The sequence below is a fragment of the Erythrolamprus reginae genome, chromosome 1, assembly GCF_031021105.1.
Source record: "Erythrolamprus reginae isolate rEryReg1 chromosome 1, rEryReg1.hap1, whole genome shotgun sequence".
NCBI lineage: Eukaryota > Metazoa > Chordata > Lepidosauria > Squamata > Dipsadidae > Erythrolamprus > Erythrolamprus reginae.
Genome location: NC_091950.1, coordinates 343146292 through 343169949, shown reverse-complemented (window position 1 = coordinate 343169949; position 23658 = coordinate 343146292).

The following is a 23658-nucleotide window of genomic DNA, read 5'->3' as shown; positions in this document are numbered from 1 at the left end:
CCCCTCTTACATCACTCCCACAATCCTTATCTTTCTCTGTTTCCTATATATATATCCGCTTGCTTATGTGAGCGAGCACATTCTAATCTAACCTTCTTGTGTGCTTGTAGCCATGTTTTTGTTAGAAGCTGCTTGATAAAGCGCAGCTGGCTCAATGAACTTTTTCTGTTTATAAAATAAAGTTTGTTTTCACTATGGTGCCTGCCTGCTGAAGTCCTGCTTTAAAATCCATCCCCAACAAGACATGCTGAGGAGTATGCAAAATACCAGGGAGATGAGAGAGCAGTATCTGTTTCAGGTACTGCCGGGGGGGGGGGGGGCTATCAGCATCCAAGTTTAGAGAGTGGGACAAAAAACTTAATTACTGCGTTGAAGAAGATAAGAGACCAAGAATAAGAAAACAGTGGTTAATAGCAAATGAAAAAGAGGATGGATGAGGAGTTCCTTGTTTGGAGCTGTATAGGGAAGCATTTCAATTTGAAAGATTAAGGGAGTTGCAATTATTCGAGAATAAATGGGTGAAACTGGAAAAACAGATAAACGGGATGAAGAATAGAGAATTAATCTTTATAAAGTGGAATAGGAGCGACTTAAATAAACTAATAGGCCCCATGAAAGGGACTATGGAAATTTGGAAAAAATGGCAGGGGAAAATAGGATTATATAAATCAAAATTGTCAGCGATTTATGTAATAAATAAAGATAATGAAATAAATTTAAATAGGGGTATAGGAGAGTTGAAGGCAAGAGGGATAACTAAGATAGGACAGTTATATGAGAAGGATGGAAGGCCAAGTAGAAATCGTATAGAATGGTGGTTGGGTAAGGGAAGATGGCTACAAATAAATGCAATATGTAAATATATGAATGAAAGCACTATTTAGGGAGGAGATAGAGTTAGAGAAAATAATAAGAGAAAAAACTGAGGGTACTAAGGCGCAAGCAAGCAATATATATCAGATGTTAGTGAAGTCAGACAGGGATGTGATCCAAGGATTGACTAAATGGTGGCAAAATGAGATACAAGTAGAGATGCAAGAGATGGAAAATACAGTAGAGAATATAAGGAAAATCAAGAATACAAGAGTTAGGGAAATGAGAAGGAAAATATTACATGTGGTATTACACACCCGTTCAACTTGCACACTTTCAGCAGAACGTTAAAGGTATCTGTTGGCATGGGTGCCAAGATAAAGGAGTATTTATGCATATGCTCTGGGAATGCCCAGTGGTGCAGAACTTTTGGCAAAAAAGTGCAAGAGGATATTAATAGGATATTAAATATAAGATGGATGATTACTAAGAAAATGGCAGTATTAGTAAAAAGTAGTGAGATGGGAGAATACAGAGAAATAAAACAAGCTAGATAGAAACTACAAACAAGATAGAAAGATAAAACAAGATAGAAAGCACTCAGGCGGTAATAGTCTTGGGGTAGAAAGATGCGACAAAATGGACAATGCAAAATTGGTATAGGTATATGGTGGACCACATTCAATTTGAGATTATGGATAAAAGGATGAATTCGATTAATGAAACTGATTTGCAACATCTGATGGGGCAATGGGACAAGGTAAGACGATATGTGGCGAGTAGGATCCGAGACCAAGCTATAAGAAACAAGTTGGAATCACTCTATAATATGTAAAGAAATATTTCACTCTTGAGTTTAAATGATTTATACAAGAAATACCCCCCAACTGGTGGTGGGGTATGATTGATTGTCTGGTGGTTGGATCACTGAGCACATGTTATATGTTATATGTTGTGTGTGTGTTTTATATTATAAAAATCAATAAAAATATTAATTAAAAAAGAGAGAGAGCAAACCGGGTTGTTAATCATAAAACATATCTACTGAGGCAACAAGATTTCTTTAAGAAAGCAATCAAAGAGAATGATGCAGCAGTCGAAGCTAGCTACGTGGTTAGTGAGATGACTGATAAAGCAGGGAAGCCATTCAAAGAAGGTGAATTTGTAAAAAAAAGTGCATATTACAGGCTGCAAGTATTGTCTGTCCAGAAAAGAAAGGTCAGTTTAGCAATATCAGCCTTTCTGCCAACACCGTAGCAGAGCGCATTTCTGACCTGTCAAATGACATTTATGATCAACTGTGTGAGAAAGCAAAATGTTTCTGTGTACACTCAGTCGCTCTTGATGAGACCACAGACATCACCGACACTGCCCAGCTCGCAATCTATGTCCGCTAAATATTAAAGAACTGTTAATACAGACATTATTATTACAGAATCTGAATAATAATAATTACATTTCTCTAGTCAGCAACTATATGTGGTTTCTTCAGTCTTCTTTATCTGCTGTATTATTATTATTATTATTATCATCATCATCATCATCATCATTATTATTATTATTCATAATTTTCCACCCCGAGTCTACGGTGAGGGGCGGCATACAAATCTAAATAATAATAATAATAATAATAATAATAATAATAATAATAATAATAATAATAATAATAATAATTTTCATTTTATTTATTTATTACTGATTTATTTTATTTTTTTCTTATGAATTTTTCTTATGAATTATTTTTTAACACAAAATAAGATGAAAAAAATAAAGACATTTGATAACATTGGAATGTTTTTGTAAGAGCTTTTCTTGTGGAAAACCTGATGCAGCCCAGCCTCAACCAGATTCTACTTCCAGCGGCCCCCGAGTAAATTGAGTTTGAGACCCCTGTTCTAGACTATGGGTTGTGTTTCTTTATCCTCATCTACTTTTGTATGAAGCATGATGGCTTCCATGGTTAGGATGCTAGCTTGACAGGCAGCAATCCCTCGTTCAAGATTTGAGTGCTGCCTTGGGGTGGGGTGAGTCCTGGTGCTTTGCTCCAACTCCTGCCAAGCACATGAAAGGAGCTCTCAACTGAGCATCCCCTGAGCAATGGTGATGTCACCAGCCAAACCTTTCAACCAAGAAGCACCTTGGCGCTCCTGATATAAGTGCAATTTAATTTGGTCATCCTGACATAATTTACTTTTCTTTCTATCACTTGTAATTTTGCTTGATTTTTTTATGTTTTGAACAATATGTAAACTGCCTGGAATAACTCAGAGTTGTGTAGCATATAATTTTAATAAGCTGTTATTGTTGTTGTTGCTATTATTATTATATTACATCTTTAGATGCTCTACGTGGACAATTTTTTTACAATAGAATTATGGGAGAAATAATAAAGAGTCTACCAAAATAAATAGATAGATGGAATAATATACATTGAAGCAAATATGGAGTTTGTACAGTATATATGTAAGAAATTACTACATTTGTAATCCAACTTCAAAATGTGCTGAAATGATATTGAGTGTATGAGAAGATTCACTATGAAAAAAGCATGACGTTACTTTATTTCTTGGAAATGTTTCTCTTTTTTAAAGAAGCACGATGGTTTTCATGGCATTGTAATGAAATAAAGAACTGGCTTTATGGTGGTATATATGGTATTAATAATGAAGGTCATGAATTTATCTGAACAGATAAAGGTTTTCCAATACTGAAGTTTTCTGTTGGCTCGGGCCCTTACTGTAGCATAAAGAAAATTCAACATTGTTGACCATGAAACTTTAGAGTACAGATTTATGGATTCCAATTTTAGTGTGACGTTTTGCTCTTCACTGTATTGATGCACCCCCATAAACAAAGATGCATGGTTTATTACTCTTCAGCCAAGGTCCTAAAACACTCACAACATTCTCTTAAGAGTCCTATATTTTTCCCCTCTGGTTTCCTAAGCTAAAATCAGAGATAAAATTGTGATGAAGACTGGTTTGGAAATGCCATATAACATTTATTGAATTGTTATAATTTTTCTCTTCCTTTTGCTGTATCTACAATTAGAAATCAATTATTTTCTTTATCCTAAATCCTTAACTTTACAACTAAGCCTGGTTTGATACTACATCAGTGTTTCTCAACCGTGGCAACTTTAAGATCGCTGGACTTCAACCTTCTTGATTATCTTCAAGAGTGCCTTGTACCACATAGTTCCCAGCAACCAATAAGGCCTCACAGAGTTGGTCTTCTCCGGATCCCATCAGCTAAACAGTGTCGGCTGGCAGGTCTGTGGGGGAGGGCCTTCTCTGTGGCTGCTCCGACTCTCTGGAACTAGCTACATCCTACCCTCACCCTACTGGCCTTTCAGAAAGCTGTAAAGACCTGGCTTTTCTGGCAGGCCTGAGGTTGTTGATCTGATGGTGCACCACCGGGATTCGGCCATGAATGGCATGCATGATTTTTAATTCTCAGTTTTAAATTGTTTTTATTTATTTTTTTAGAGCTTTTAATACTGTACGTTTTAATTCTTCTGTTGTGAGATGCCCACAGGCAGCAATGGCAGCAATGAGAAGGATCGCTAATGGCTGCCATGCTTTTTTTGTCCATTACCATATATTTTTACAAAAACCTGCTGGGATTTTTCATTTTGTTAAGGCAAGAAAGGAAAGGAAAATGAAATAATTCCTCTTTAATGAATTAACAATATAGTTTAGTTTTATGTATTTTATTTATTTTATCTTTATTGAAAGATTTTTATTGAAAGTTTTTTTAAAAAGCTGACGCTTATGACATATACAAAAAAGTACATAGAAAACAAAAAATAGAACAACAAAAAGAAAAAACACAAACATATATACATATATTCATATTAGTTTTCGTAGATTTTCACGGGTACAGGTATGACGGTCTTGGTATATTCGGGTTTCTTCCCATGTAGGATTTGGACATTTCTGGCGATGTTTTGACGAGGTGCCACTCGTCATCTTCAGGCTGGTGTTTCTGTCCTTGTTCTAGGGCGAATATTCATATATAACTACAGCATCTTACATCTTATATAGAGATATTTTATTTATACCACTAAGATAGGGTTGCAAAAACTTTATGCCATGGACTACTGCTAGCACATTTTCTGCAGATGGCAGATTCTGCAACAAAATCCTGGAGAAGAGGTTTAAGGAGCGAGAAAATAGACATATATATTGCTTTTTATTCTCCTTTTATGCAATATGTCACTAAAGAATACCCCCGACTGGTTTAAAATACCTCTTGTCTATTGTCTTTAGAGACTAAAGCTTGCCTAGCTGTTCTAGGCAGTTGTCATTTTGAAGCAGCTTTTTACTCAAGAGTTGAAAATACCACGTTCTACTCAGATCACTCATCCCCCCCCCCCGGTTGTCTCTTGTTTTTAAGCCTCATGACACAACAGCAAGCAGAAATTGATGTTTCACTGGATATCTTTCTGTTTTGTTGATTTATACTTAAAACTTAGGGCGTGCCTTAGTTTGGGACTTTCTGAAATGTAAATTGCAAATTTAAAACGTATTAATTCACATTCAAACATGCAGGTTCGTTGGGGCGAGAAAATTCTGCCTTTGTTTTGAATATACTGTATCTTCAACTTTTACTAAGAAATAATGGGTGCCCTTGTTAAGTTGCTGACCAAGTTTTACTTCACTGCTTTTTTTCACTCCTTGGAAAACTTGCAACACCCCAAATGTGATGCTGGTTTCATAGATGCGGAGAGGGATTCAAGCTTGAATGAATTATGAGAATATAATGAAAGACTTTTGTAGCAATCCAACAAAGCAGATTTATGTGCAAAAGGTTGTTTTGATGCATTCATTGAATCAGATATATGTTCTGAAGTAGACTAGATAAACATGCTTCATCAGGGACCATGAATTATTGCTTGCAAATAAATCATGAACTGAGCCCACAGGCTTCAAAGGAAGACTTTACTATGTGTCTAGAGACTAAATTCAAGTCAGAGCTAAATTAGTACTCTATATGCAACTAATATATTCATTTATCATTTATTATTACAGCTATACCTGCTGTAATCAACCAAAATCTCAATAGCTTACAGTATACAGTATACAACTGCAGCAGCTGGAACATTAACATTATAAATAATAAATTTGGAGTCACAGCTATCTTCTACTCACATTCAGCTACAATCATATAAATGCAGAATCAGGCTTCTACAGTTCTAGGAATATGCCCATGACAATCATTGCACCCCATCAAATACATGGTCCATCGATCTTAATAGGTATGGTTACTTGTCAATATCCTGATGAGTAATAGCAATTCCAGTTTTCAAACCACACTTTCCCCCCTTGGGTCAACCTAAAAACATGGAACAATTGAACCTGACTTATAAAAATTCCTTCTATGACCAGGCTCAGTCTATCCATAGCTGGAAAGAGATTTGCATATAAACACCCAAATGAATGCTGTGCAGGATTCTCATTTCAATCCAGCATTATGAACTGTGCATACAAAACTCTTCAAGCATAGTCATAGCAACCATATGAAGGTTGTGAGAAGAGTTGGGAGAGGCATATTTTTCCTCACTCTTCCTTTTAAAACAACAGATGGGATTAGTCAGGGGTGGAGCCTAATTTACCTTGCTGCCAGTTTGCTGCTGAGGTGCACCCAGTGAAGGGCTACCAAAATTTTTACTACCACACTGTGGGCGTGGCTTATGCAGGATGCCCTGCATTTTCATTCAACATCTTTCAGTGCAAATTGAGTGCTGTGGGGTGGAGCTCCATTTTCCCTACCGCAATGTGTTCCCTGCCCACCCCTGGGTGCACCCATGCATGCAAATGCACAGGGCAAACAAATCCAAAAAAATTCCCCCAAAAAACTGGAAACAAAAAACTGGAAACAAACTCAGCTTCTGTGCAAGCACAGGAGGGGGGGGGGGAATCTAAAAAAAAATTCAAAACAGTTTTTTTTTAAATTAAATAAATAAATAAATAAATAAGATAGTGGCACCCATGGACTGGCACCATCTTAAAGGAAGTACAGTGATCCCTTGTTTTTCATGGGGCATGCGTTCCAAGACCACCAGTAAAAAACAAATTTCTGTGAAGTAGAGGAAAGATATTTTTTAATGTATTTAACGAGTATTTGGACTTTTAAAACCCACCCTTTGCATTAAACAGTCATTCTATAATGTTTCTCAGCTGGAACTACATGTGATATCCCACCAGTTTCTTTAATAGAGTACAGAAGTACTGTGGAAGAATTTTATAAATTTTTAATGGATTTAAAATTTTCAATAGATTTAATGGATTTAAGCCCCCTTTAAAAACCTGTGAAGTAGTGAATCCGCAAAATATGAAACGGGAAGTAATGAGGGATTACTGTAGTTCAATTCTCTCTCTGGCTCAGGGTTGACTCAGCTTTCCAACCTTTCTAAATCAGTAAAATGAGGACCCTGATTGATGGGAGCAATATGATGATTCTGTAAACCACTTAGAGAGGGCTGTAAAACACTAATTAAGAAGTATATAAGTCTAAGTGCTATTGTTATTGCTAATCCTTGCTCCTTTTATAGATCTACTGCAAATGCTGCTGCGTATACATATATACAATCCACTTAAAATAATTCATTATCTAGAATTGAGAAATAATTAAATATCATAAATTTAAAATAAAATAGATTAAAACCCTTCTAGAGGTAATGTGATAAAATCATTCTAGGTCAAATTATAGAAAAAATAAACTTTTCAGATCTCCAATTACTGACTGCAATAGTTGTGAAATGTAGACCTGGTTCTGCATTTGCTTCTATGGACTCCTAAAATAAACAGAATAACTCCACCCATTAACAGAAAAAGTGCAGAGGATGGATCCAGAAAATATTATCTCACTCCACATGTTTAGAAATGTTAATATGATTTGTTTGCATTGTGTCTCTTGATCTTTAAGGTCTCAAATATTTCTCAAAGCAGTGATGGAGCAGAAATGATATTATACCAATCAAATCATCATCCATCAAGGGTAATTATATTGTTAACTGTGTGCCACATTATACTGCGGGTTGCTTCTTATTCTCCCTATCTATCTAACCCAGTGTTTTTCAACCAGTGTGCCGTGGCACACTAGTGTGCCGCGAGACATGGTCAGGTGTGCCGCGAAGCTCAGAGAGATAAAGAAAACAAGAGAAAGAGAGAAAGAAAGAGCAAGAGAGAAAAAGAAAACAAGAGAGAAAGCAAGCAAGAGAGAGAGAGAAAGAAAGAAAGACAGAAAGAGAACAAGAGAGAAAGAAAGCAAGAGAGAGAGAAAGAAAGCAAGAGAGAGAGAGAGAAAGAGAGGGAGGGAAGGTGGGAGAGAGAAAGACATAGAGGGAAGTAGGGAGGGAGAGAGAAAGAGAGCAAAAAAGAGGAAAGAAGCAAGAGAGAAAGAGAGATGGAGAGAGAGAGAAAAAAAAGAGGGAGAGAGAAATACTGTAGAGCAAAAGGGAGGAATAGAGAAATTTTTTGTCCAAACTTTTTTTAGCGCCCCCCCCCTCAATGTGCCCCATGGTTTTGTAAATGTAAAAAATGTGCCGCGGCTCAAAAAAGGTTGAAAATCACTGATCTAACCAGTGGAACATGTTTGCTTCAATCTGTCCAGTTGAAAAATAATTTCCTCCCATGTAAACCATCCAGATTTTGAGACCTTGATTCAAAAGTCCTCTTCTGCAAGCCATTTTCACAAATTATTGGATAAATGGAAAGCAGATCATTCTAAGACACTGACAAAATCTGTTTTAAAACTTTCGGAAATATTTATATTCCTTCAAAAGAAAAGCATGTTTTTTCTCTTAATGCTTCAGAATATCTAAAAGGTTTTTAGAACTTTCTCTGAAGGTGCCATTGAACTCATTTTAAAATAGAAAAAGCTACTGTTGTAGCTTTATGTTAGACACACACACACACACACACACACAAACTGTTCTCTCTTTCACTGTGGTTCATGCTTTCCAATCTGAAAAAGCCTTCAAGATGTCTTCTTTGCAGAAATGTATAGTGACATCAATTGCACTGTCAGTATAAGCTGAGTTGCATTGTGCCACAGCAAAAAAGCCAGCTATTCTTAAAGGTTTTATATGGGATATGTTTTGGGCAGGAACTAGTGGACAGCGTGGCTTCCTTGCCCTCTTCACCCAACTTCACCTGATAGGAAGGATAGCACTCATTCTTAGCTCCTCAGAGCACAAAAGTTTAACTCTAAGTTGGACTGTTCACAGAGCTTCATGTATTACTGCTTTCCATGCCACAAAATTAATTTAAATCTCCCAGTGGTCTGTGGTCTTGATTAGCCTGATCAGTCCACAAAGTTAAGTTTGCAACTTTCTATGAATAAGTATACTGGGGGAAAAGTACACAAGATTTATGGAAGTAATAATGATTAAAAACAGATGCCAATATATATGGCAGAAATACAGAGCACCTTGTCATGGTAACCACTATTTACAACAAGATCTTAGGAAACAGGATGTAACAGTCATCTGAAAATCAATAGAAAAGTCATTACTAACAGGATTTTTAAAACTGACATGATTTGCTTAAGGGCTCTGTAAATAAATAAAAACAGGTATGAAACAGGAAAGAGACAGATTGTTCAAAAAACAGTGTTTATTTCAATGCAGTTTTGGAAATTATGAGACTCACAAAAACATTTGCGCTATGGTTTAGTGCCCATTAGCCTGTGAGATAGAATGAATGATCAGATTTGAGCTTGTTTCCTCAAATCTGCTCAAATCTGCTCTTCAGCTGCAGGAGAAAGAAAAAATGATTTGGACAAGGGTAATGCAGTATATTCTAGAACAGGGGTCCCCAACCACCGGGCCGCGGACCAGTACCGGGCCGCGGGGCATGTTGCACCGGTCCGTGGAGTCAGCAGCTGCCGGTCCTCATGCCGCCACCCCCTCCCTCCAGCGCTTTGCCTCCCGCCGGACAAGAGGCTTCGGGAGGCAGGTTCTGCCGGCCACAGGATGATGGATGGGACAGAGGGGCGGGAAGGACCGAGAGGCTCAAGCCTCTTTTGGCTTCTGCCGCGGGGCGCTTTTGCGTTTTTGGCTGGGGGGAGGTAGGAGGGCCAGCCTGACCCCTCTCTCCAGCGCTTAGCTCCCGCTGGGCAAGAGGGCTTGGGAGGCAGGTTCTGCCGGCCACAGGACGATGGTGGGAAAGAGGGGTGGGGAGGACCAGCACCCCCATGCTTAATCCCGCCCCCAACCACGCCCCTTTCCGCCCCCACTGGGCCATAGAAAAATTGTCTTGCTGAAACTGGTCCCTGGTGGAAAAAACGTTGGGGACCACTGTTCTAGAAAGAGCTGCCCTGGAACACCAAACAAAAGCACTGCATTTCATCTGCCAGAATGTCAATATTTCCTGATATTTGTATGGCTTCAACATAACCTTTTCCATACAAATGCAATGCATACTTCTGAGCTCTTATGACCACAAGGATAATTTAGTTTGGTTAAACCAACACTTGATTATACACTTTAAACCATACATTGAGGAGCAGATCTTAGATTTTTATCCTTATATTCCTTTTCCCCCGCATTAAAGCAGCATTTGCACAGGCTCAGGAAAGGCCTGGTAGGTTTGAAGGGAGAGCAGCATCAGTCAGAAGCCAGGATAATGGTCCAAATTATATCACATATACAATGACATCATACAAATGGTAATATATTATAACTGATGCAAATATGTTTTTGTTTAATTTATGTATTGGGAGGTGTTGACACCTAGCAATTGCCCAAACAAGTTTCTACAGTACATGTTGTTGTTGTTGGCAAGATTTCAAAAGTGCTTTGACTTTGCCTACTAAGATTGAGAATGTGTGATTGGCTCAAGGTCACCTAGCTGGCTTTGTGCCAGTTTTTGCTTTCTCTTCTACTAAATATACATTATGATATTCGGATGTTATGAAGAGCAAGGATAATGATCTTAGACCCAATTTTCCCACCCATATCTCTTAAATCCCTATCTCCTCAGTTCTCTCTCCATCCAGAATATACATAGGATGGAGATGCTTGTGTTATTATATAATATATAATATTATAGTTATACTAATAGTATACTAATATAACTAATACTTATACTAACATACTAATAGTTCAACTATGGCAAGGTTGGTGACTATGGGGTTTGTGACCAAGTGTGTTGGAGAATTACATTTGGTTTTTTATATTGCCATTTGATTTGCGTCCATTTATTTTTTTCAGTTCAGAACTGCCACTTCATCTAATGAAAAGTTTCTCAGACATTTGTGATATATGATGGCATGTGCAACTTTGAATGATCAGATATCTCCTAGAGTAATTTACCTCAAAACAAACTTAGAACAAAATAGAATTCTACTTGTTATCACAGACAGTCCCCTGATAAAATTATTCAAGTGTGATTTAACTGTTATTAATAAACATATGGAAAATCACTGTCATAGGAGGAGGGGAGGAGAGGAGAGGGGAGGGGAGGGCAGGGGGGGGCAGGGGAGGGGAGGAGAGGGGAGGAGAGGGGAGGAGAGGAGAGTAGAGGAGATTTGTCTTTGGTGCATATGCTTTCAGTGCACATAAAACAAAAAATAAGTTCATCAAAAATCATAAGGTACAGCACTTAATGATAGTCATAGGGTCCAAATAAGCAATCAGGAAACAATCAATGTCAATATAAATCGTAAGGATACAAGCAACAAAGTTACAGTCATACTGTCACAAATGGGAGGAGATGGTTGATAAGAACAATGAGAAGACTAATAGTAATGCAGTCTTAGTGAATAGTTTGACAGTGTTGAGGGAATTATTTGTTTAGCAGTGATGGCATTCAGGGCAAAAGCTGTCTAATACATCTAATGCATCCCAGAAGGGAATGAATTGCAGGAGATACAGTGGTTATCTTGAGTTCATTATTTCCTTATGAAGATCTTTGCCTCATTTGTTTGCTTGCATCTAACTAGCTATCTGGGGACTGCCAAGATATAAGGTGTATCTTTTTAATGAGCATCTTAGTATTAGAAGTATGTATGATGTTCTAATGTCAAAATACTTCAACCTTAGTATTTTGTCTAATATATCTTTATATTTTTCACTTTTTTCCCAATGAGCCTGGGTCAAAATCAGTTACTCAGATTCCATTTTGTTTCAGATTAAGTGCTCCAATGTCCAGTGACTGGTTTATTTTCTAAATAAGTCTTCCAATTCATAAAGACATGGCCAATAGTTTAGTAAATAAAACAATTGCTCCTTTCTTGCTGCTATAAACTGAAGCTAATTAAGATAGGAGGAGCAGAGAGAGAGGAAGAGTCAGTTAAGTGCATATTTAGAAACAGAACTATCTGAGAATAACAAAAAGGTTAATACCAGCCTTGTAAGTAAATATGATACTGCATTTAAATTCGCCATTATGTGGAAGTTAGAATTCATGAATTTTAATAGTACATTGTGGCTCCATTGTGCAGCATGAATTTGGGGCTTTTGTTTTCAGGGAGACTTCCAGTTGCAGTTGTATGTTCTATGAAAACGCATAACTGATAAGTTTGTCATACAGTGGAATTCTCATGTTGCCAAATACAAAAAACTATTGCTTTGTTATGCTGAATAAATTACTGTGGGTTGGGCTTCTCACCTTATGCCTAGAGAGCCTGAAGATTAGGAGAACTTCGGTTCTGGCCATTTTTTTGGGCACTCCCCTTAAAGCTTTCTACTCTAATGCAGGGCAGTCTAAGAGGGGTTCTGGATCCATTTGAGAAGTGGCACTGGCCATTTCCCCCTCCCAATTGCTCTGTACCATCGTGTGGGGCAGGAAACAGTAGGGTGGAGTTTCTACATCCATTCCTTGCTGAAGTCACCTTCATGCTTGGTCACGAGGGCTTGTCACCCTTTAGCCACTCTTCCAAACGTTGATCACTGGGAGTGAATCCACTGGAGCGAACAGCTGGCATGTCTCCCAGCAGCCATTTTAAAAGTCAACCCCATCGAACATCATAAAACCATTTAAAACCCAATTAATACAGCCATACAATCTTATTGTGGGCGGATCTAAAGGCGTATTAATTAATCACCCCCCCAGCCCTGCTAGCAGAACCAGTCTTTAAAGCTTTCCAGAAAGCCAGTAGGATGGGGGAGAAGGCCCTCCCCCATGGCCCCACCAACTGACACTGCTTAGTCGACGAGACCCAGAGAAAGCCAACCCTGTGGGCTCTTATTGGTCTCTGGGAGCTGTTGTGGTTGGTTCTGGGCCAGCTGCTGCCCCCAAGGACTGTGGGGGTGGATGTGGGTGAAGCTTCCCAGTGTCAGAGGCCTGTTTTATTGCCGACTGCTTCGGACAGCAAAGCGTTGGAAGCAGGGAGTGACTGTGAAATGGGACCCTCAGACAGCCAATTAGGGAGCAATTCATCCTCCTCCTTATCTTCGTTGGACTCAGATGAAGAAGCATTCATTGACATATGCAGCCGCAGGGCAATGACTAGGAAAGAGCAGCTGAGGAAATACTTCAGGAGATAAGGGAGTTTCACCTGTGGTTGGGTGTGGTTCAACTAATTGGGGCTGCCATTAAATTGGCAGCGTTTTGGCCTCAGAATGTGGAAGTTTATCCACTCGGTGACAGTGGAAGTGGCCTTCATCTCAGGATTCTCCAAGGACTCTCTTTGCTTTGATACCAGGACTCTGAACTTAAACCATAGGCAAAGGTGTGAGTTTGAAAACGTTTGAAGGAGAGTGGCTGTGACATCTTCACAGCTACTTGTTAATTGCTTTGTGTTTGTTTATTGTTTTTCACTGCATTCAAGTCTGTTACATTGAAGGTGAGCCCTTTGACTACCAAAAGGGTGTTTTGCGGAGACTTCCGGTTTGGAGGAGACCGCATCTGGTTCTCTTCGGCAGAGCTCTGCCTTGGGAACCTTTCTACCCCCTCCGAAGGTCGCATTTGCGATCGGATCGGGCCCGGATGGCCCGATCCCAGAACAGGGGGCTCCCCTCTGCCCGAGGAGCCGTCGCCAAGACTCCGGAGGCAGCGGTTCGCCCCGCAGCTTCGGAGACGGGAGAACCGCTCCTCTTTCCATAAGAGGATCGGCCAGCGCTTTCTCCCCTCACCCAGCGGGAAGGAGAAAAAAAAGCCAAAGAAGTGAAAGTGCTAAATCGGTTTCACTGGAAAAGAATACAGTAGAGTAAAGACCTAAGGTAAAAAACCCCTTTTTTGTTTCGTGTTTAAAACCAGAAGATTGGATCGTGAAAGTTCTAAGTGAAAGTTCTTTTTTTTTCAATAAGGCGAAGGTGAAAGTTTTTTCCTGTTTGGATTCATCCGCACATAATAGCCGGATCTAACTTTTTCACTTTCATTTTTTCCATCTTGAACTTGAACTTTGGAACTTAAAAAATATTTTTTTTACTTTATGGATTAACAAAATAACTCAAAATTGATATGACTATTTAGAAAATTTAAATTGCCAAAGGAAATCAGTAGTTATGACTAGAATTTGTTTTTGAAAGACTGCTAAAAACATAGTGTTCCGGGCTTAAATTCTGAAGGCGGAGGAACACACTCTTGCTGCCTTTTTTTTCCATCTTGTTGTTCTTTTTCCACAACAATGAAATAACTCAATAACCATAAAATAAATGGAAATTAGAAGTGACTGAAACCTTTCCTTTGGACTATTTACTCCTGGATTAACCTATTTGGATTACTTGCCGAGCCTCTTTGGATTATTTGCTGACTCCTTTTGGATTATTTGCTGAGAACTTTTTAACATCTGCCTTGCTGTACGAAATTTAACCTGACTCCATCTTGGGATTTGTTTCTTTGCTCCTGCCTTGAACTTGGAAAATAAACTGACTTCATTTCAAATATAAGAAAACTACTAATTTGTCTTTCCCTTTGAACTTGAAAGTGAAATTAAACATAACTTTATCCTTTGAGACCTGGACTTACATCCTTACTCTCTAGCAAAACTACAGGACCTATAAGAAGAACATAAGTATATAATATTGATATTGTGTTTCTTGAATAATTATTCCTTCCTTCTTGATCTTTCCTTGACTCTTTTTTTTCTGTGCACTGCCAATTCTAAAAGAAACCTGACTTGAAACATATGCATTGTTAACAAACCTTGGTCTCCTGCTCTATTTTAATTAGTTGAATTAAAATATTACCTCCTTTTTGTTTCTTATTTCCCCTAAAACAATTTCTTCCACTTCTTTTATTAATTTTATTAATTCTCTCCCCTTTCTTTTCTCCATCTCCTTTTTCCTTTCCATAAATTTTCTTTTTCCTGCTTTCTTTTATTTTTTATATTTTTCCTCTATTTTACTTACTTTGTCCTCCTACTAGATTACTCATTTCTAACTCTTACTTTTTACTTATTTTTTTCTAAAAAAAAAAAAAAGTTTTACACCTGCTCTTCTTGGCATTGCATATTTAGAGTTTTAAAAATTATAATAATTTTGTTGGCAATTGTGGGTAATTGAATTATATTTTAAGGGTAATTGTTAAAAATAGTCTGACAGATTTGGAATTTATAGGAATTCTTTTCCTTTTACTACATACAATTGGAAAATAATTTAAATCAATTTAAATTTAAATTTTAAATTTTAAAGAGTGGATTCAAATTAGACAATGTCAAATACTTCAACCTTTGTCAAAACGGTCAAAAAACAAACTACAGCAACAATTCCCTCTCCACAAGGGTCACCGCACCCCTCCCCGTCGCACCAGGTGTTAACCATGTCTACAAAGGACAAAGACAAAGAAAAAACAATGCAGTCTAATTTTGCAACATTACAAGAAACTTTGAACACTTTGAAGGACTTTATGTTTAAATCTCAAGAGGAAGCCACCCAACAGAGAGAGGCCATAAAAGAGGATGCAACACAACAAAGAGAAGCTATAAAAGCAGACCTGGCGGAATTTAAAATGGAGATGGCCCAATTGAAAGTTGATGTGGGTGAGATGAAAGACCAGATAAAGGAGATTCAACAAACATTACAAGAAAGTGATGACCGAGTCAAAAAAGTCGAAGAGAAATCTGACAAAAATGAAAAAAGAATGGACTACCTTGAAGGGAGAGCTGATGCAAGATACAGAAGATATGACAAATCAATCACTCAGTTGGAGATGCAACGAGCTTCGTATGGACTTCGATTTCAGAATATAAAAGAGGAAAAAGATGAAGATTTAAAAATGACTATGGCGGAAACTATTGGAGGAATACTCCAAGAGGATCCCACAGCCCTACTGAAAGAAATCGATGAAGTATACAGAATCTCGAATAGCTACATCCGTCGTCATAATCTTCCAAGAGAGATACATATTAAATTCACAAGAAAAGCTTTGCGAGATGACATACTTCACTGGTCAAGAACTGCCAAACTCCAACATCAAGGAGTTGAAATAAAAATACTAAAACAAGTTCCAAGAAGTGTCAGAGAAAGCAGAAGAGATTACCACTTTCTAACTCAAATTCTGATCAAAGAAAATATAACCGATCGTTGGCTTATCACACAAGGTCTTTCTCTGACATGGCGCTCTACAAGATACAAATTGGAAAATGTAGAACAAGCTATGTACTTTTTTGAAAATAGTGGCATCAGCCGCCGGGACCATGCAAACCAGCAACAAGTGGTTGAACAACAACTAGTTCAACAACAACCAGGGGAAAAACCAACAACTCAGCAAGAAGAAGATCTGGGGGCTACTGCTCAGGTAATAGAGCAGGACCAAGGTGCCAGAAGAGTTCAACCTCAGCGAGAAACCAAAAAACCTACTAAATGATAACAAGTAAAGATTTAAAAATCTTTTCTGTAAACGTCAATGGACTTAATGAACCAAGGAAAAGGAAACAAATTTTTTCTAAAATTAGAAATCAAAATGCTCAAATTACAATATTACAAGAAGTGCATATTAAAAAAAATAACCAAAAATTACTGTTGAATCCAAAAATTGGAAAAATGTATGCTGCATTAGCAGATCAAAAAAAAGAGGTGTAGTGATGTATGTTGAGAACTCTATAAATTCCAAACAAATATTTAAGGATAATGAGGGTAGAATATTGATTGTACAAGTTGATATTGAACCTAGACCTTTAGCTGTTGTCTCTATTTATGCTCCAAATGAAGATCAAATGACATTTTATAAAAATTTGCATCAAACAATAATAGACCTAGCTATTGATAATGTATTAATAATAGGTGATTTTAATGCCATCGCGAATAGACAATTAGACCACTCAGGGGGGGGAGGTAACAATAAAAGCAAAAGAAACAAAAAGACAAGTAGGAATTTGCTACCTAGTACTTTTCAAAAAATGAAAGGGGAATTATTGTTAAATGATATTTGGAGGGAAAGATACCCCCACAAGAGACAATATACTTTTTACTCTAACCCCCACAAAATATGGACAAGAATAGACATGGTATGGGCACCAAAAACGGTGGCAGAACAAATAAGGGATGTAGAGATAGATGCTAACACGTGGGCCGATCACAATCCAATAGTGGTTTCTATGAGAATGAATAACAAACAGAATAATTGGCGGATGAATAGAAATATATTGAATGATAAGAAATATAAGGATTGGATCGAAAAGGAATTTAAAATATTTTTTGAAATTAACAAAAATTCAGAAACTACCCCACAGAACTTATGGGATACAGCTAAAGCTTATATAAGAGGATTAACAATATCTTATACTGCAAAACATAACAAGGAAAATAAATTAAAATATACACAATTAATAAATGAATTGAAACAATTAGAATTTTTATCACAGCAACATATTAAGAACAGAGACTTAAAAACAGAAATAAATGTAATTAAGCATAAAATTAGAATTATAGAACAAAACCAAATAACTGAAAAAATTAAGAGAGCAAAGCAACACTACTTTGAACATGCAAATAAACCAGGCAGATGGTTAGCATATAAACTTAGAAAACAGCGTCAATCAAAATTAATTAAAAAACTAGAAGACAAAGATGGTACAATAAAATATGATACAGAAGGAAAGGCAGATATTGTGTATAATTTTTATAAAGATCTATATGCCAAAGATAATGTTAGTGAAGATGAAGTTTTTAACTATTTACAAGCTTCAAAATTACCACAAATAACAGAAGACCAACAGGCCACCATGGACGGACCAATAACAATGGAAGAACTCCTAACAACAATTAAAAAACAGAAAAGCAACAAGGCCATAGGCCCAGACGCCATACCGGCAGAATGGTATAAGATAGAAAATGAAACAATAAGAAGCCATATGTTAGAAACCTTCAATCTATGTAGACTTGAGGGTAAAATTCCTAAATCTTGGTCAGAATCACTGACAACTTTAATACATAAACAGGGCACAGACCCAGAAAAAATTAAAAACTATAGGCCCATATCATTATTAAATGTAGATTATAAGATATTCATTGCCATTTATGCAGACAGACTTAAAAGAGTTATAAATGGAATAATACACCAAGACCAAAATGGGTTTCTACCAGGGAGACAAATTAAAAATAATCTTAGAACAGTAATAAATACATTAGAGTATTATGAACAATATCCAGGCAAGACAGCATCTTTAATGTTTCTAGACGCTCAAAAGGCCTTTGATAACGTCAATTGGATATTCATAAAAATGCAACTAAATAAAATGAGATTTGGCCCAAAATTTGTTAACTTAATAGATACTATATATTCAAAACAAACAACTAACATAATATTGAACAACAATCAATTACCAACACTTGATATAAATAAGGGAGTTCGCCAAGGTTGCCCTATATCACCATTGTTATTTATCATGATTCTTGAAACTCTATTAATTAAAATAAGAGCGGATCCTAAAATAAAAGGTTTAACTGTAGGAGATGAAACTTATAAAGTTCAAGCATTTGCAGATGATTTAACCTTCATAATTGAAGAACCGATAATAACAGTTCCTACTTTATTGCAAGCTATTGAACAATATGGAAAGGTAGCAGGTTTAAAGATAAATAAAAGCAAAACACATTTTCTGACTAAAAATATGAACAAAATACAAGAAACTAAACTAGAAAGCATCTCTGGAATAAAGACTGTAAAAAAAGTAAAATACTTAGGAATAAATTTAACAGCGAAAACAATAACATTAAAAAATGATAATTATATAAAATTATTAACAGAAATTAAAACAGATTTAGCAATGTGGAATAATCTGAAAATATCATTCTTAGGAAGAATCGCAACAATTAAGATGAATATTTTACCTAAGGTTTTATTTCTCTTTCAGGTAATTCCAATAAATCCAGGGGGGATTTTTTTCAAAACTTTAACAAACCTAGTTAAAAAATTTATATGGCAAGGGAAAAAAGCAAGGATAAAAATGAACTGCTTAGAAGATATCAAAGAAAGAGGAGGATTTGGCCTTCCAAATTGGAAATTATACTATCAGGCTGCCGCATTAACATGGCTCAGAGAGTGGATAACTCTAGACAACAAAAGAATACTTAACTTAGAAGGACATGATCTTATGCTTGGATGGCACGCATTTGTATGGTACGATAAGGAAAAAAATCATTCATATTTTAAAAGGCATACATTAAGGAAGTATCTACTAGAAGTTTGGAAAGACATAAAGAAAAATCACTTTTTAACTATCCCAGAATGGCTAGCTCCCCTAGAAGCAATAACGCATCCAAAGTCTATAAAAGACAAAAAAATAACTTATAGATATAAAGAATTATTAAATGACCAGATGAAGCTAAAATCTAGGATCAAATTACAAGAAGAAGGGATAATAATAGACTGGTGGCATTATGCTCAGATTCGATCTAGATACCAGAAGGATAAAACTCTTTATATTTTCAATAAAAGTAAGAATCTTTTAAGCAATTTAATTACTATTAATTCAATAAAAATGATAGGGAAAATATATAAATTTCTCATCGCTCATAAAAATATAGAGTTGACTTTAAAAGATACTATGATAAGATGGTGTAGAAATATTGGTAAGGAAATAGACATAGATACATGGGAGAAAGTTTGGATTAATAACTGGAAAATGACCAAATCAGTTTCATTAAAAGAAAACCAAATCAAAATAGGATAGCAAAAATGTTTCCCAAAACATCCCCATTATGCTGGAAATGTAAGAAGGATATAGGAACCTATTACCATCAATGGTGGACATGTGGTAAAGCTAAAATATATTGGAAGATGATAGAGAAAATATTAAAAGAAATAATAAAGCAAGATATAGATAATACCCCGGAATTTTACTTATTAGGAGTTACCAATCAGACCTACAAGAAAGAAATTCTTTATTTAATTATACACATATTAACCGCGGCTAGAATAATATATGCGCAAAATTGGAAAGGGGAGGAAATCCCCAAGGAAGAAGAAGTTATAGTTAAAATATTAGATTGCGCTGAAATGGACATGATGACAAGAAGATTAAATGATCAAGAAGATACTAAATTTTATGAAACATGGAACAATGTTTATAAATGGATAGATAAGAAAAAATAAGATATACACATTTATTTTTAGTTAATTTTTTGTATTTGTTTTTACCTAGGTGATAACAATATTAATACTAGTTTAAATGCATTTGTTTTTTTCTATGATTATGACATAGTAGTTTATGTATAACTATAAGTAACATATCAAGAATTTTGATGTATAATAGTTGAAATTAGTTTGAATGTTTTGTTTGATGAATATGGCATTCTACTATAGTAATTAAGATTACATTAAAGGTATTTTTTGATGACTATGTTATACTAACTTTACCTAATATTTACATTGTATTCAAGATTTGTAAAACTTTAACTCAAATTTACTAAACCTTTTAACATTTAACATATATTCAATTATGTATTCTTTTTTTGTATCTGAATGTATACTTTCAAAAGAAGCGGGGGAAATACACCCCCACTTTATGTTTAGTGTTTGTATGTGTGTCTGTTTATTTTATGAAAATTAATAAAAAAACAAAAAAAAAACAAAAGGGTGTTTTGCTTCTACTTTGCTTTGGATAAAGACAGTGTTCCTGCCTTTTCACATGTGTGTGTCTGCTTTGTCTACCTTTGCAATTAATTGGGGGCTCGTGCCATGAGCCCGGCAGAACAGGAGCTATGCAGCAGAAGACAGTCCCAAAGATAGTCTGGCCCTAAGCCAGGCTAATTTTATACTATTGTACAAAAAAAATCAGCATTATTTTTTTCCTTTTCTTTTCAATACATTAAATGACTGCATTTTGCACTATTCTGTATCTTAGTCAATAAACTGTCTAGTTATCCTTATAATTCTCTCCAAGAAGCAGAAGGGACTAAATGAGTAGTGGCTTTTTTCCACTAAAGGACATTGTAACAGATGGAATTCCTTTTCTTTGACTAATGAATGAAGTGCCACCATGTGCAGACTGATATGCCCTGATGGACATTGGGTAGTAATTGGTTTCAAGATTAGAGGTTTTACCTGTTTGCCAATTTTATACAAAGAATATTGAAAGAAACAGTCTCAGATTAATGCACCTTTGAGCACACACATCCACATATTGCTAAAAAATATGTAGGAGTCAGATTTTGGGGACAAAGGTGTGCAATATGTTTGTGCCATGTGGACTGGAGATACTGTGTGAGCCAAGGAGCATGGACTAAAACCACTGGGGGGGAAACAACCACAGTTGAATAGATGATCTCTGGAGCAAGGAAGAATCCATAACTGAAGACTCAACAGGAGCAGGCAGAATTAGAAAGAAAGATCTGAAAAACAGACTGTGTCTAAGGGAAAAAGAGATTGAAGTTGGAAAAGACAGTCCAGGAGTCAAAAAGGAAAAGTATGACCAAGGTTCAGTTCTCCTCACTAGGTTAAAATGAAACTATCTACAAAAAAAGATAACTAAACAAAATACTGATTAAATAAAGGAGGAAGGGATACTCTTGAACTACAAAAAGCTCAGAAATAAGAATTATTTTGCTAAGCCAAGGTCATTGTAAAACAAGAATAAGTACAAGTGATGTACTTAAAGAGAGATGATTGTATGTCTGTGTTTAAATTCCCTTCCATTGTGTCTGTGTCTTTCTCAAACTCAGATCTTCTACTAGGGCAGTGATGGCAAACATTTTTTTCCTCAGGTGCCAAAAGAGCGTGGGTGCGTGCTATCGCACATGTGCGAGGGCCCATACCCATAATTCAATGCCTGGGGAGGGCAAAAACAGCTCCCCCACCACCGAGACCCTCTGGAATCCAGAAATGGCCTGTTTTCCAAATTCTGGTGGGCCCAGTAGGCTTGTGTTTTACCCTCCCCAGGCTCCAAAGGCTTCCCTGGAGCCAAGGGAGGGTAAAAAGGCCCTCCCGCATCCCCCTGGAGGCTCTCTGGAAGCTAAAAACACCCTCCTAGAGCCTCTGTGTGAGCCAAAAATATGGATCCATGTGCCACCTGTGGCACCCATGCCCTAATTTCACCATCACTGTACTAGGGGCTCTGAAATTGACTTCTTAAGAACTCTTGAGGTTCTGTGCAGTATCTTAGATATCCCAAGCATTGCACTCTTCTGGATGTTGTTTTTTGGATCAGTTGAAACAAGTCTCCCAGTTTCAAAGTCACAACCTCAAGTATTCCTACTATTTTATCTTTACTTTCCACATTCTCTCTAGTCCATCCTTCAGGCATTGGTACTTTTCTAATTTCACATACTTATTCTTTCTGATGTTGCTAACATTTAGCACTGCTATATCTATCATAACCAAAATATATAATTTTCCATCTATTTCCCATCTTCCACTGTAACAAGTTATCCAAATTGTACTATAGTTTGTGACAGATCAACAAAGAGATTTCAAAAACCCTACTAGCTAGCTATTCTATGATTCTGATCATTTTGATTTTCTCTGTTTTACAGTATATTGCTATTCTTAGGCAAGTGTATGAATGAAATGCAGCCACAAGCATGTGCTTGGAAGGCACACCAGGTAGGAGTTCCTCTTCGGCGGTGCTACTGGCATTCTCCTGGTGACCGGCATGGGTGTGGGTGCATTAGCACAAGATTCAGCTTCTGTGCATGCATGGGAAGCCAGATCCTGTGTGAGGACATTCATGAGAGCGGGATTTCGGTGATTTTCACTGATATTTTTGCTTCCGTACATGCAGAGAATTTTTTAAAAATGCCCAAAATGGGCAAAATCTCACGCGCAAGTATGTCCTTGCTCAAGATATTTCTTCTGGCACTTGCGCAAAAGCCAAATCTCATGTATGTGCATGCACACCCGTGTCGAGGGAGCAGAGATGCGTGCGCATCTCCATTTCCACTAACAGATCGCCAATCCCACCCATACTGGATGCAACCCACTACTGAGGCACACTGTGATTGTGGACTGCAGAAAATGAAATTTGCTTGAGATCATTACTTAATAGGGGATTCAATTTCAAACAAGGAAACAGAGGAAGACAAGTTGAAACCCTGAGTGAGAATCAAAGCAAAGCAAGAAGGAGTTGTGATGACTCATGATGGGGGAGAGAATCATCAGAACCAACATTTCAATCAGCATCTGAAAGCTGTGTTACTATTCACATTCATCTATAGAAGCATGCATTTGATCTTTGCTGAAACTGGGAATCAGTATTTAGCTGGATCAAGAAGCCTTTTGACTTTTTATTTGAAAAGAATAGAATCTGAAGATGGGAAGCCTCCATCACTGCAAAAGTTGACATTTCATTCTGGAGATTTTAACACATCTATTTTTTAAAAAACAAAAATCCATGTACAACTTTTTCTTAAATTGCTGTAAATACCCAGCTGTCCATATAGTAATAGTTTCTGGAAATGGGGTAGACAGTTTTAATAGAGCACAGAAATGAACCATATTGATTTGTGCCAGTTAA